The sequence below is a fragment of the Eulemur rufifrons genome, chromosome 20 (assembly GCF_041146395.1).
Source record: "Eulemur rufifrons isolate Redbay chromosome 20, OSU_ERuf_1, whole genome shotgun sequence".
NCBI classification, from domain to species: Eukaryota; Metazoa; Chordata; class Mammalia; order Primates; family Lemuridae; genus Eulemur; species Eulemur rufifrons.
The window spans coordinates 29197699-29211843 of record NC_091002.1 but is presented as its reverse complement, the minus strand read 5'-3'; the positions used below and the strand labels follow the sequence as shown (position 1 = coordinate 29211843).

The window sequence follows — 14145 nt, the reverse complement described above, 5'->3', positions numbered from 1 at the left end:
CAGAAATAGTGAGTGAAGGCATTTTGCGGACACACTGTGGAATTTTCGGCCACCTGCCCACATCGCAGAACCTTTCAACCTTAACTTGCACCTCCCGGACCAAGCAGGTGTGTCTGCCCCCTGGAGCACCAGGACTCCCTACGCCCACCCTGTGGACTCCTAGGAGGGGCCATTTACAGACCTCAGCCAGTGACCTGGCAGTGCCCTTCCTGCTGGTGGCACATGGCCTTGTCCCTTTTCTTCCATCTCACTTCTCAGCTGTATTCTTGGGGCTCGTTTTGGGGGGCATGCACTGGTGCCTACTTGCTGAACACCTCAGATCTTGGGGCCCTTCCAGTGAGCCAGGCTCTCCCTGACTTTTCTAGGCCCTGCCCATTCCCTGTGGTGTTTCCTACCTGTGGCTAGAATGTCCTCCTGGACAGCTTGGAGCCAAGTTGCCCACTTGCCTCCCGGGCCACTGCTATCACCATCTCCTGGTGGCTGCTCAATTTGGCTGCTTCCTCATTTGGACTTTGCCTGGAGGTGACCCCTGGGTTAATCAGGTCGGGCACCTCTAACTTTCCTCCATCTGGTCTCCCAATGGCTTGCAATTGCACTTAGAACTCCTACACAGTCGTCAAGACCCTCACCACCGGCCCCTGGCTACTCCCCAACTTCCTCTCACATGCCTGCCCTCCTGCTCCCTCCGCCTCACACCTGTCTCCCCACGCCCGTACCACACTCACAGCGTGGGCCCTTTGAATGCATGGTTTTCTCTTCCTATGACATCTTGGCCGGAAGAGACACCAGATCTCGGCATGGCTAACTAGTTCATTCTCATTTTTCAGGTCTCAGCTCAAATGTCCCTCCTGCAAAGAGGCCATCCTGACCACCCTAGCTAACGTCTTCTTCCTCAGTTACTATTTTCATTATATAGAAAGGATTCTTATTGAGATAAAATTTACATACAATGACGAAACACCTACTTTAAGCGTCCAGTGTGAAGAATTTTGACAAATGTATACATCCATGTAGCAACACCCCAATCAAGATTCAATAGTCCCCACTTATCCATGGAGAATACATTCCAAGACGCCCAGTGGATGCCTGAAACCCGGACAGTACTGATCTAGATTGCCGTCAATCGGAACACATTTCTGTTCTTGTCTTCTACCCACAAATTTAATGCCTTTTCCATCTTAACTAAGCACTTCTCATGCACTGTGGCTGTAACTTTGCAGTTTGAAGGGTGACAGCAAAACTAGCACAAATTTCTTTTTCTTTCCTCACACTTTCATGGATAGAAGATTCCTTCCTACCATAGATCTTAGCAACCGTAGCATGTGATTTTTTTTTTTCTCTTATTAAGTCAAGAACTTTCACCTTTTCACTTAAAGGGAGCATTTTGCAGCTTCTCTTTCACACATCTAAATTGCTGGCTTCACCACGTTTGCATTTTGGAGACATTATTAAGTGAAATAAGGGCGACTTTAACACAAACACTGTGACACCAAGTTGATATGATAATGGTGAGGTCTGCTAAGTGACTAACGGTTATACAGCCTGGATCCACCGGACAAGGGGACAATTCACGTCCCAAGCAAGACAATGAGAGTTGGTGCACTATTTCATCACACTACTCTGAAAGACACAAACTTTAAAATCTAGGAACTGTTTATTTCTGGAATTTTACATTTAATATTTTTTGAACCACAGTTGACTGCAGGTAACTAAAACCACAGAAAGCGAAACCGCGGATAAGGGGAACTGCTGTATGGCCTTTCCCCAGCCCCTTCTTAGGGCAAGGCCTGTTTCATTGACGTCACTTAGCTCTGTAGGGCACTGTCTTGTTTATCTGTTTTTCTCTCTTCCCCTCTACAGTGGAAGCTCCCACGAAACAGGACTGTGTCTCGTTCACTGCTTTCTTCCTCATGCTCTAGACACCCCTCTTGGTTGGAGTGAAGGAACAGCCTTTCCCACGGGCACGAGCATGAGGCCTCCGACTCCCCCGTCGCCCTGCCCTTGGGGGAAGGGAATTGAAGACGCAGGCTGCCCCGGGGTGCAGTGCCACACCTGGTCCCTTGGCCTCTGGGGAAGGGGATGTCTGAACTCTTTCGACCCCGCTCCACCGCGTCAGCCTGCCGCACCCACCCGGCCCGAGCGCCCCCAGGAGTGTCACGGCCAGGCGAGGAAGCTCCGGGGACAGCCGGACGCCGTTCGCGGCGCCTTTGGAACGCTCGGAGCACGCAGCAGTCTGCGTGCCCGTTTAGGCGGACTCTCCTGGCAGGTGTTCCCCGGAAGTCATCAAGGCAGGACTTTGAGAACGCATCTCCGGGAAGTGCACCTGCGGGGGCAGAGGACGAGAGCGACGCCCCCTACCGGCACCGTCTGCCTCCGTGGCCGCAGGAGGGCCTCACTGTCCTTGCCCGCTCGGGTGTTAGCTGAATGGAACAGCCAGGCCCGCCCGTCCCGGGGAGCGATTGGCGGCCGAGGACAGTCCCATCCTTCGGCCTGGGCGGGCCGGAGCGCTCCTGAGGATGAAAAGCGCCCTGCAGAAGGCTGGGGGCGCGGCTGGGGGTTCGCCCTTTGCCCGTCGGGGTGGGCGGGGTGATGGCGCCCCCTGGTGGTCAAGGAGCGGTGCAGCGCCCACTGCCCTGCCCTTCTGAGCAGTGACCGCCAAAGTGGGTGGGAAAAGACTACAACTTCTATTTTGATACAAACAAAATCTCTAAATCTTAAAAATAGTGACATCTTGGCTTTGGTGTCCTTACCTTGTTTGTGTATCACCCCCGTATCATGAGACACCTTCCATGGGCTCGGTGGTTTGGGACATAAAGCTTTTGACACATGCCCAGTGTGTGTGCATCAGCTTCCTGAGCCAGACTTCTCAGGTTCACGCCCTGGCTCCCCCGTTGTGGGATCTTGAATTACACTCTGCCCGCCTCCATTTGTTCATCTGTTTAATGGGTATAGTATTAGTACCCAACCCATGCTGCAGGAATTAGATGCCTTCAAAACATTAGGTGCATTTAAAACATGGGTTAATGGAAAAGTACCTTGGTGAGGACTATACAAGTGGAAGCAACTATTATTTTTTAGTTTTACTTAGACTAAAACAATCACAGAAATTCTAAGAGGATTAAAAATTACTGCAAAAAATACAGATCAAGATAATACTATAACACAAATGTAAGAGGGTGAAAAAATGGACCACTAACATTAATGATATTTAAAAGTACATGTATATAACGTATAAGTAAGTATCAGCACATACTAGGAATGCTTGCTGAGTGGGCATCCAATCTGAAAGCTTTGGGGACCACTGGTTCTGAGCCTGGGTGGGGAAGAGTGATCCCCAACAGAGGTGTGGGCTTTATTGTGCTCATCTCCTTTGATTTACTCACATGCCCTTTGGGTTGGTGATGACCTCAATGTCATGTTCCATGTGGGGACACTGAGGCATAGAGAGATCAGCAGTGTTGTCCAGTTACAGGGGTGGTCACTGGCTCGGCCAGGACTCTTCACGCCAAAGGTGGCTGGTCCTCACATGCTCTCAGTGGCTCCCCAGGAAAGCTAACCTCTTGTGTGCCCCATTGGAGGTACGAGGAAGGGGGCCCAACAACCTTTGCATCTTATTCTTTGGCTACCCATTTCCCCCATCACTCCCTTCCCTAAAGGATAGCAGGTTTGGGACCAGGGGAATTTGGAGCCAGGTCCTGCTCTGAACCTTATCAGTTCTGCTGTGTCTAGGGTAGAGAATGCCTTGCACAGTTCTTGTCCTGGTCAAGACCACTTTAATAGGTTTTTTTCCAGCCATTTGGACCAGGGGGTGGCTGTTGTCATTCTCAGGGCGATATCCAAATAATTGCTAGCAAGTAGGTATGAAGTTGCACATGATTAATAAAAGACTCCATTATGAACTTTTGTCTGTGTCTGAGTCAATACTGAAGAAAAGCTGTTTCTGAAAAGTCAACTGCTGGGCTGTCATGCTAGTTTTTCAGAAAAATTGCCACCTAGAGGTAAAACCTGGACTCCCAGTCTACGAGTCTGTTCAATGCATAGTAAGGGACTGGTTGAACATCTGTCACATGCCAGGTGCTGTTCTAGGTACTGCAGATACAGCTCCTCGCCAGCAAGGAGGGGGAACTTAACTGCCCCCACCTCACTCACAGCCCTTCCATGAGGAGCACGGGTGTCCAGTCACCATGCAGTTGCGAGTGACAATAAAGGATTGTTGTTTTAAGACGTGGAGTCTTTGGGGGTGGTTTGTTATGTAGCAGTAGCTGACTGATACAAGAAGAGAACAGGAAGCTAAGACAGAAAATGACGCAGCAGCAGATGGAACCTGTAGCCTGGGAAGGTCTGGGGAGGAGCTGACACCTGGGCTGAGACCTGAAGTTTGAGAAGGAGCTTGTCATGTGATGAAGGGAAAAGAGTTGAAGCAAAGGGCCTGAGTCCAGAGAGACCACGATGTGTTTCCGGAACTGACAACCTGCATGGCTGAAATGGAGTTTGTCAGGGAAAGAGGGCTCTGGAGGAAGTTGGAGAGAGGAGGCACAGGGCTTTTGAGGCCAGTGTAGGGAGTTTGGATTCTATTTAGGTACAATGGAAAGCTTTTAAAAGGTTTTAAGAAGAAAGAATGAGAGAGAGAGTCATAGGCTTTTAATAGTTCATCATTGCTCCTGTTGAATAGAAGCAGGAACATTTTAGGAGGTTGTTGCAGACGTCCGGATGAAAGATGAGGGCAGGGAGTGGAGGTGCCGAGAATTGGATTAATAATGTATTTTAGAGAGAAATCGCAGGACTTCAAGACTTCTGCTTTGGAGTATGATGGAAAACTACTATCAGCTACCAATTCCTTTCCCCCCAAAAACCATCCTTAGAAATTCAGAGGAGAGAAAGGGAGGTGGATGGCGGGTGTGCATGGGCATTTGACAGCGAGTGTGGAAGTCAGAGCAGCAGTGCCACGGCTCATATTTGTGGAGCACTGACTGTGCTCTAGGCACTGCACCAGGCACCTGGCATTCCCGCAGCAACCCCCGAGCAGGTCATTATCCCCACTTTGCAGGCGGGGAAACGGAGAGAGCACGAAGATAAGTGACTTGCTCAAAGTCTCATGTAGATACTAAGAGGAGCACAGTGTTCTGGGGGTTGTCACAGTCTCTGTCTTGGTCATGCCCCAGGGGAGGACCCCAGGAAAATGGTGCTGGAGTTTGCCTTTGAAAGGCTTTCAGATCTGAGCAATGCCCCCCCCCCCCAGCCCTGTGGCGTCACAGCTTCAATACCTGGACAGTCAAGGCCCCTGAGCACCTCTCATGTGTAGGCTCGTGGCTTAAACCTTTTGGCAAAGTCTACCCATTCCCACCCCCAACTTGCTAACTTAGCTTGCTCCCAGCTGTGGAAAGCAGCTACATTACCTGGGAAACTGCTTTCTTGACCAATAAGGTTAACACATGTGTTTTCCCAGATTTAATATTTGCTTTTTAATGAGAATTTTAAATGCATATGGAAAAAGTCTAGTCTTTTGAACCCAAAGTTTTAAGTCCCCTTTGGGATCTGGAAAGTCAAATTCTGGGGCCAGTGCCTGGTTTGGTGGTGACAGGCAGGGGGTCTCTTGCAGCATTTAGGCACATTCCCAGGCAATAGCTTGTTCTCACAGGGCTTCCCCGCACCTAAGTACAATGAGCTGTGTTTTCTCCCCGGGGGGCCTGTGAGTTTCCTCTGTCTCTTTGTTCAGCTGGTTTCCTTTCCTACCAGCTCCCATTCTTCCCACCTGCAGGAAGAGATGACAAAACCCGGAGCCCAAGCCTCCTTCGGCTGGGCTGGGCCGGGCCCCACCATGCCCGACAGCGCTGAGCTCGAAGCTCCGAGAATCGCAGAGAACAATGGAGCCCGGGGAAGCTGGGGTCTGTTTCCGCCCGCCGGTCTTCACCTTCACCCGCTGTTTTTGCTGAAGTTGTTTTGCTTTGTCCTCATGGAAAGGGGCCCGTTGGGAGTTGTGCCTTGGGGCATGGGGCTCCCCTGAGTACAGAGAGGGACTCTATGTGCTATAAAAATGGGGAGGCAAGTCTGTGGACTTGAATTTCTCAGTGTATTCCGATCCCTGGTTCCTTGTTCTCCCAAACAAGAGGGCAGAGCTCAAGGCCAATCGGCTCTTGCTTTTCTCTCTACTTGTGTCTAGAGACTAAGGTCCCCGGCCATCTGCCCTCAGCCCAGCCTGGAGACCACTGCAGAGGCTCCTGCTTCTCCCTGCCAGAGTCCTTCCTCTGGTGTGCTCGGCCCGGGCTAACACTGCAGAGCTGCCTTACCCTGGGAGGCTCCGGCTGCCTCGCTCCGTGGTGGATCCTGAGGTGTGTTCCATGTCTCTCAGAGGGTCCCCATGGCAGCAAAGTGCTCCTTGCCATACTTCCTGTCTCCCTTCTCCCCTCCCGACGTGCTCCCATGTAAAGTACTTGCATTCAAAATCTTGTCTCAGGCTCTGCTTCTGGGGTATCCAACCTTGGAAAGTGCTGCTAGAGGTCTTTGGTTTTTCATTGTATTTATAAAGGGCAGTGGATGGTCATTTTGAGTGACAAGAACAAGTAGAACATCATGCAGATTCCCTTCAAGGACAAATAAAGAGCCTGGCACGGTGGCTGACGCCTGTAATCCTAGCACTCTGGGAGGCAGAGGCGGGAGGATCGCTTGAGGGCAGGAGTTCGAGAACAGCCTGAGCAAGAGCAAAATAGAAAAAATTAGCAGAGTGTGGTGATGCGCTCCTATAGTCCCAGCTACTCGGGAGGCTGAGGCAGGAGGATCGCTTGAGCCCAGGAGTTTGAGGTTGCTGTGAGCTAGGCTGACGCCACAGCACTCTAGCCCAGGCAACAGAGTGAGACTCTGTCTCAAATAATAATAATAATAATAATAATAATAAAGAGGGACACCCCCGAGCTTCAGCAGGCAAGCCCTTCTCAGTAGAGACGGCTCAGGCCACTCCCCAGCCAAGCCTGGCTGAGGACTCATGGAAGCCTGCGGTGCCTAAATGAGAGAAGAAGGTGCCCTAGGTGTTCTTTTCCCTGAGAGGGTATGATAAATAGGGAGGAAAACCAGGAGACTGAGAAAGTAGCAGGACCAGATACATGACTAGTAAGCAGAAAAGTAAGCAGGAAACATGATTGCAGACCCAGGATTTCCAAACCTTCTGGTGGGCACCTGGGACCAGGAAAGCCATCCTCACGTGGCCTTGCTTTGGGTAGAGAGTAGGAAGATGCAGAGGCAAGTGGACTCACCTGTTCCTCCCCACCCCAATACAAGCACCATGACCTTCAGGTGAAGACTTCAGCTGTAAGCACTGATTTTTGAACGTTCTTGATGGAAATGATAAAAATACTAAAATTTATTAAAAGGAGGCAACAAGATGTGGTGGTTAAGAGTAAGTCACCAAGCCCTCTGTCTCCCCTTCTGTAAAGTGGGGGTAATTGTAGTAGGGGCTACGTGATAAAATGTTGTGAGGGTTAAGCAAGCTACGTGTTGACTCTTAGCACAGGGCTCAGTGCATAGTAAGCACTCAATAAATGCTGGCTGCTACTTTTGGAACTTTGAAAGTAATAATCAGCACCTGTAGTTGTTAAATATTTTAATTTATATGTGTCTTCATTTTCCATTTTAAACTTTTTATTAAAATCATCACAGGGTCCATAAGAGAGTCAGGTGCATAAGAGGATGGACAAGTACAAGAGAGATGGTGAAATTTAATTAAGGCCTAGAGCCAAAGAGCAGTCTGCTCCCCGAGCTCCTAAGTGGGCAAGGCAGGGACGGCAGCCCGAGATCCTGAGCTTGCCCTCATAAGCCGCACCAACTGGGTTTCTTTCAGACCCTTTCTCTGAGGGCTGCCCCTTCTTCCTGGGCCCCACAGCCTCACCCTCACCAGCGTCAACAGCATCGCCCGACAAGGAGACGCTAATCTCAGAGGAACAACCTGGGGACTTCTCAGACCCTCTCCCTTGGGTCTCCACCTCCAAGTTTGGCTGCTACTTGTAAACCCACTAGGAGGAATCAATCAGTGCCTAAGTCCTGGCCCCTCAGTATTTCCGTTCTCATAGAATTTGGAGTTGGAGGGACTTGGGCTCATCTAGTGGTCCCCCAGCCCCTGCCGCAGGAGTCCCCTCTAGTGCACCCTGATGGAGGCAGAGACGGTATCAGTGGGAGCTACGTGTTTGAGGGTGACTCTCTGCCAAAGGGGGTACTCTGGCCTTCTTTCTGTGTCTGAGCCACTTCTTTGCCCCCATGTGGCCCTTTCCCCTATCCCCAGCAGATCCCAGATGTGCCCTCTGGGGCAGCACGGGGACTTCTTTCTCCCAGGACCAGGACAAACAGCACCAAGAACAGCTCTTCTGGCTCCTATGTCTTTGCTCCTGAGCCGCCTCAGGAATGGAAAGGTGGCCCTCAGAGCCCTACGCAGAACCTATAGGTGGAATCATCCAGTATGTGCCTTGTGTGTTGTTGTTTTGTTTGTTTGTTTGTTTTACCACTTATAATGTTTTCAAAACTCATCCATTTTTCATTTCCTTTCCTGCCTGTATAGTATCCCGTTGTACAGATAGGCCACATTTTGTTCATTACTTCCCTGTTTTAATGTTTCCTTTTGAATTATGATCTCCACACCATGCAGCAGGTATAGCCAATGACTCTCATTTTATAGTAATTCTCCCATTTTCAAAGACTCATCTATTTCCTCTTTTTAACTTACGCGTTTACTAATGTAGAGCAAAGTGTACACATCTTAAGTGTGTGGTTGGGTAAGCTTTCACATGTCTGTATCTGAATAACCACCACCCACGTGCGGAATATAATAGAATAATAATAACAATAATAATAATATTAATAATAGAATCTTTTGGTAGCCATAAGCCCTCACACGTGATGGTTATTTACTGAGAATTGGACTTGTTGAGCCTTAAAACAAGCACAGGTTTAGTCTGAGTAGATATTGCCCAAGAGTTTTCCAAAGTGGGTCGTGCCAGCCCCACTAAGGGGGTAGGGCCGTTCTGGTTGCTCCACATCCTCACCAACATCTGCGCCAGTCTCGCTGGTCTGCAGTAGTATCTCAGTGTAGTTTTTCTTTTTTTTTGGTTTGAAACAGAGTCTCCCTCTGTCACCTGGGCTAAAGTGCCACGGTGTCAGCCTTGCTCACAGCAACCTCAAATTCCTGGGCTTAAGAGATTCTTCTGCCTCAGCCTCCCGAGTAGCTGGTACTACAGGCATGCGCCACCATGCCCGGCTAATTTTTATATATATATATATATTTTTAGCTGTCCATATAATTTCTTTCTCTTTTTTAGTAGAGACGGGGGTCTGGCTCTTGCTCAGGCTGGTCTCAAACTCCCGACCTTGAGCAATCCTCCCGCCTCGGCCTCCCATAGTGCTAGGATTACAGGCATGAGCCACCTCACCCGGCCTTCTCAGTGTAGTTTTGATTTGCTTTTCACTGATGATGTATGATATTGGGCACCCTCCCGTGTGCTTCCTGGCCATTTAGGTATCCACTCATCACTCTTGAGTCATACTGTCCTTTGCAGTATGTCAAAGGGATCATGCCTTTCTCCTCCTCTGAGTTTTCTTCAAAATCCACCCTTGTTAATTTATATTTAATCACAAAAGCATTATATGTTTTCATTGTTTCCCCACATCCTTGCTAATACTGGATATTAGCAGCCTTTTAAGCTGATGAGAGAAAATAATCTTATTGATATTTCAACATAATATGCATTTCTTTGATTATTAGTGAGATTAGCCATTTTTTCTTATGTTTATTGGACACTTGTATTTCTTTTATGTATTGCCTTTGTCAGTTTTAAAAAATTGTGTTGTTATCTCTTCCTCATTGATTTTTGAAAGTTTTTTATACAGTCTCTACAGGAATCTGCTATCTGTTGTATATTGCAAATACTTTCTCTTCTTTTGCTGATTGTATTTTTTAAAGGTGTTTTTGCTTAGAGCAGTTTTAAATTTACAAAAAAACTGAGAAGATAGTACAGAGCATTCCCATATACCCATATCCAGTGTTCTTCTTTTATTAACATCTTACATGAGTACAGTACATTTGTTACCATTAATGGGCTGATACTGATACGTTATCTCGTCTTAATGTCTTCTTAGCCTTCTCATGGCTGCGATAGGTTCTCAGACGTGCCTTGTTTTTGATGACCTTGACAGTTTTGAGGAGCGATAGTCAGATTTTTTGTAGAATGTCCCTTTATTGGATTTGTCTGATGTTTTTCTTATCATGAGACTAGGTTAGAAGTTTTTGGGTGGAAGACTGTAGAGGTAAAGTGCTATTTTCTGCACATCACAAGTACATATTATAGACATGGTTTGTTTCTGTTGATGTTGACCTTGCTCACCTGGCTGAGGCTGTGCTTGTCAAGTCTCCACTGTGAAGTTACCCTTTCCCCCATTCCATACTGCGCTCTTTGAAGGAAGTCGCCATGTGTACTCCACACTCGGGGAACGGGGAGTTACGCTCCACTCCCTTGAGGGCAGAGTAGCCACATACATTATTTGACATTTCTCTGCCCAGGAGATTTGTCTCTTCCCCATTTATTAATTTATTCAATCATTTATTCATTTTAGTATGGACTCCTGGGGTATCTGTTTTGTACTTTGGGTGATAATCCAGCACTACTTAATTTTGTTGCTCACATTGTTCCAGTTTTGGCCACTGGGAGCTCTTTTAGTTGGCTCTCGTGTCTCTTTAACACACCCCATAATATGGGTTGGATTGTTTTTTGTTTGCTTTTGAGCACTTCCTTATTTTCTGGCATTACAAAATGCTCCAAGCTCATCTTGTGTATTTCTGCCCTGGTCATAGAATTGGTCATTTCTGCAAAGAGCCCTGGTGCCTTTTACTGGAGAAAATTTGGGTGCTGGGTGTGCTTGTTGCTACCTGGGTGGTGTTTCTTTTAGACAGTCAGAGCAAAGAAATATATGTGTGTGTGCCAGCCAGTGTATCTACACATGTGTATAAATGTTTCCATATGTAACCTGCTGCACCTGTATTAAGCTAGACATGAGTTCATACTGATGTCTCCAACTCTGCTTCGTTACCACATGGGTCATTCTAGCCTCCTCCCTTGATTATCTGTAAATTCCCATCCCAACAGTGAGACGGCTGGCTCCTACCATCCACTACCCATTCAATTAACTTTCTTTTTTTTTTTTTTTTTTGTTGTTGTTGTTGTTGTTGTTGAGACAGAGTCTCACTTTGTTGCCCAGGCTAGAGTGAGTGCCGTGGCGTCAGCTTAGCTCACAGCAACCTCAAACTCCTGGGCTTAAGCGATCCTACTGCCTCAGCCTCCCGAGTAGCTGGGACTACAGGCATGCGCCACTATGCCCGGCTAATTTTTTCTATATAGATTTTTAGGTGTCCATATAATGTCTTTCTATTTTTAGTAGAGACAGGGTCTCGCTCAGGCTGGTCTCGAACTCTTGACCTTGAGCAATCCACCCGCCTCGGCCTCCCAGAGTGCTAGGATTACAGGCGTGAGCCACCGCGCCCGGCCTCAATTAACTTTCAATCCCAATATGCATGTATTAGAATTATTAACCCATACCCCCGTGGGAAACAATTTTATCAACCAGAGTCAAGTGCAAATTGCAGATGATGCAGAAGGCCTTGGTGACTGGGCAAGGGTGGGGCTTACAGAGCTGGTCTGAGGAGGTTCCGTGCTTAACTCCAGCAGGGTCTGGAAGTCTGGCAAAGACCGTCAGCCAAAATATGGATTAACTGTTCTTGCTGGTGATTTATAAGGTGCTGTCTAAAGCTCAAAACTCTCCTGGAGGAATCCTGTATCAGCATGTCTACATTATTTCTGTAAAATGTATAGATATTACAATGTATAGATTGCTGGTTTGCATTTGGTTTACATGTTTACCCAGACTGATTTTAGCTACGTGACCAGTGGGCACAAAAGACCCCTCAGTAAGCTCATGCCTTGGCTCCCTGAGCCAAGGAATCATATGTGTATCAGGAAGAAAGTGCGCTCACACATTCTTGAAATGAGATAGAAATGTTTCTTCATAGACTTGATAATGCAATAAAGTGTGTATGCTTCTGAGTGACACTTACGTGCATGTCAGCAACACATTCACTATCCAGAATGGCTTGAAGTTAAGACTTTCGGGCCAAAATATCATGGTGTTAAAATCTGTGGATTCAATAACAGAATTCCTTAAGAAATCTGCACTGCAGTGCAAGTTTTTAAACGTGCGGGATTTGACTTTTTCCCAACATTAAATAATTCTTTTCATTCATCAGAGAAAGGAAATCTATGACACATTTAAACACATGTGCAAGGCCAGGCACAGTGGCATGTGCCTGTAGTCCCAGCTACTCAGGAGGATCACTTGAGCCCACGAGTTTGAGGCTGTCGTGTGCTATGATCTCACCTGTGAATAGCCTCTGCACTCCAGCCTGGGCAACATAGTGAGATTCCATCTCTTGGGGAAAAAAAAAATGAAAAATAAAAAAAAGCATATGTTTAAAAGACACAAATGTTCCAAGAGAATACCAAGAAGTACTTTCTAGAACGGAGGCATCACAGAGGATTAGAAACCCACTTGTCTTTATTTCCCAGCTTAAAATATTCAATGTTCCTACTTTTGCATGTGACAGTCTTGTTGACTCAGATCTGATAGCATTGCAAGATGGATCCATAATTTCTGGCCCATACTGGATGCAATTATTCAGAACTATCTGGCAGAGCTCGCTGCCTTTCCAAACAAGTCAGTAAGTGAATTGAGATTTTTTAATTTAATAGAAACGAAGGGTAAAAGAAGAATCCAACTGGGCATGGGACACAAAGATGGTTCAAGCCAACTCTTTAAGTCTTGAATATATACTTGAGGGAGAGCCATTTATTTATAGTTATTGAGACACACCAGAGCCCACCGCTGATGCCACCCTCATCTCAGGCCTGTCTTCTAGGACGGATCAGGACATCTTGTAATGATACCTGAGACAGATATTGACCATCTTGATGAACAACAGGTTCAACTCCTGGGAGAGATGTGTATTCTTATTGCTGAAAATGACAATAAAATTGGGGCTGAGACTCAGAAGAATTGTCACCTGAACGAAAACATTGAGAAATGACTATTGTGTTCAGCTTTTAGTATCTTCTCATTCAACACTGAAAATAAGCTCCCTACCCCCAGTAGAGATCAGATGCTAAAATCACCTCTCCAGGTTGTTTTGCTAATCCTCGCAAGAATTATCCATTAAGTAATCCAGGTGAGCTTTAAGAAAATGATGCCATTGGCCTTGGGTGAATGGCACAGAGGCATTTAAAAGCTGAATGAGGAAGGCCCACGGAAGAGGTTCCTCCAGAAGAAATGTATTTCCTGACACAAATTCATGACAAGGGTCAATCTGACGGCATCTGGAGTGAACGTGAAATGGATTACATTTTGTTGGTGAGGAAGAATGTAATTTTTAATCCAGATCCCAGTAAGATTAAAAGCTATTGTCATGTGCCAAAGGAAGAACTAGAACTTCCAGAAAGCACAGCCAGTGGTGAAATTAAGATAACTCTATGGTTTCAAATTATTGTAGAGATTTTTCTCTTTAAATGGTGGCATAACTTTTTTGTTGTTGTTGAGACAGGATCTCACTCTGTTGTCCAGCCTGGAATACAGTGATGCGACCACAGCTCACTGCAGCCTCAAACTCCTGGGCTTGGGCAATTATCCTGTCTCAGCCTCCCGAGTAGTTGAGACTACAGGCACACTCTACCATGCCAGGCTAATTTTTAAATTTTTAGAACTAGAAATGGGGTATTGCTATGTTGTCCAGGCTGGTCTCAAACTCCTGGCCTCAAGCGATCCTTGACCTCCCAAAGTACTGGGATTACAGGCATGAACCACCATGCCTGGCTGGGATAACTTAAAAAATCATTTGAATCAGTTTGTTGACCATGAGAAAATATATAGAATGTGGAAATGAATGATTAGTAAAGTATTGAAAAATTTCTTCACTTAGTAAACTTAGAATGATTTAAAAAAATTTAATTCCCTATTAGGAGAAATCTTTGTATGATACATTGATACTTTACAACAAAAATTTGTGTGGAAAAAAAACTGACTTCTTAATTTTGTATCATACATCCATATATATGCACTGCTGTTTGT

At 46.6% G+C, this 14145-nt stretch overlaps 1 pseudogene; it reads left to right on the top strand.

Annotated features, from left to right (window-relative positions):
* Positions 1–12964: 12964 nt before the first annotated feature.
* On the top strand, positions 12965–13535 carry LOC138400974 (isopentenyl-diphosphate Delta-isomerase 1-like; annotated as a pseudogene).
* The last annotated feature ends 610 nt before the right edge of the window (positions 13536–14145 follow it).